This window comes from Callorhinus ursinus, unplaced genomic scaffold (genome assembly GCF_003265705.2).
Source record: "Callorhinus ursinus isolate GAN/ISIS: 27379988/994484 unplaced genomic scaffold, GSC_fseal_2.0 scaffold7, whole genome shotgun sequence".
NCBI classification, from domain to species: Eukaryota; Metazoa; Chordata; class Mammalia; order Carnivora; family Otariidae; genus Callorhinus; species Callorhinus ursinus.
In genome coordinates this window covers 59,351,347-59,352,983 of record NW_027397069.1, presented here as the reverse complement: position 1 = coordinate 59,352,983, position 1,637 = coordinate 59,351,347, and positions in this window count along the sequence as shown.

The window sequence follows — 1,637 nt, the reverse complement described above, 5'->3', positions numbered from 1 at the left end:
GCGATGTGATACAATTTGCATTCTTAAGGAATATGTTGGTTTCTGTGTGGGGACTAAACTATAAGAGAGAAGGAGTATAAGGAAGGAAGAATTCAAGTCTGGAAGTCTTGCATCCGTGCAGGCAAAGTAATAAAATCTCTTGGATTAGAAATGAAGGTGACAAGAAATAATCTTATTCTGGACATATTTTAAGTGTGGACCCAACAGAATCTGTTGAAAAAAAAAAAGAGATGAATCAATGATGACTTCTATGTTAAATCTGAAATGTGTGGAAAAGAAAGGACTTTGGGGACTGACATTGATAGTCTCAAACATCTCCCTGGAAAGAATGCTTACTTGGTCTTGCTATGACCTCTGTCTTTTATATTATGAGTCAAAGTGGTACTGATTGAGATTTATCATTTGTGGTGAGTCTGACTGGACTAACTTTCCCCCCCTGGTATTATATTTATCCATGGTTTACAGATGAAGAAATTAAGGAACAAAAAGTTAAGCAACCTGCTGTAGGTCTCACCACAAGTTAGTATGAGTCACGGTTTGCACCAACGGACTCTGACACCAGAGGTTATGTTCTGTGCTATTGTGCTAACGACCCCTCTCTTGTCTCTGTTAACTCTTGGTCTAAAATCCTCCTAGAGAAATAACAGTTTCCTGGCAGTTCAATGGTATGCCATCCTGACTTACTCATCTGGCAAGACCAGTTAGCACAAGGATCACTATGACCTCCTCATTCCTTCATCTGGGATGGGATGGGAACCCATCTTCTTCTGGGGTGGGACCAATGCTGTTAATGTTTTTAAAGGCTACCAGAAATGTGTCTATTACACAGGTAACTCTGCAGATCATCTTGTATCTCTAGCTTTGTCCCTACAGATGTGACTCTTCTGTGTGATTTCTAAGGATAATATTTTTTTTTCTGTTAGTTGCTTACAAAATTACAGCAGGAGTAAAAAATTTTTCTTTGGTCTGGGCCAAAGTTCAAGAAAATTGGTTGAGAATGTATGGTGTTAGAAAGGTTCCATCCCTAGAGAACATTTTTCTTAGTGTTAAATGAAGAATCAACTTTCTATCTTTGACCTTTAAAATGGGCTCATACTGCCAAGAATATTACTTAGTACTTCAGATGGGAGACAACTTTGAGAACCATTAAGTCCATGACTATGAAATGTTATCAGATACACATATGTGTATACATACATATACATATCAGGAACATATTTCTGCCAAAAAAATATTGGAAGTCGGAATAGTTTTGGCTATTTATTCTCTTTGTGTATTGCATTCCCAAATAAATTCACCACAAGGAACATGAGTTGGCTGATCTATGCAGTGATTTATAATAAAAGGAAAGAACATCTGATTTGTCTCAGCTTTTGAAATAAGGCACATTTTTATTAAGTTGTGCTTGACAGAAGCAGTTAAAATTTGGCACTACTGTGAATCTTTTCTTTCTCTTACAGATTTATTGACATATTGGGATGGGTTTATCTTTTTACTAAAGTAAAGAGTATTTATGGGCTGTGGTTATTTGTGAATTTCTTTACCTTGACTTTCCATTATTTGCACCTGTATATAAATAAACATTAAATTTCCTTTGTAAAGATTAGTCTTCATTCCAAACATTGATTTTCATAATT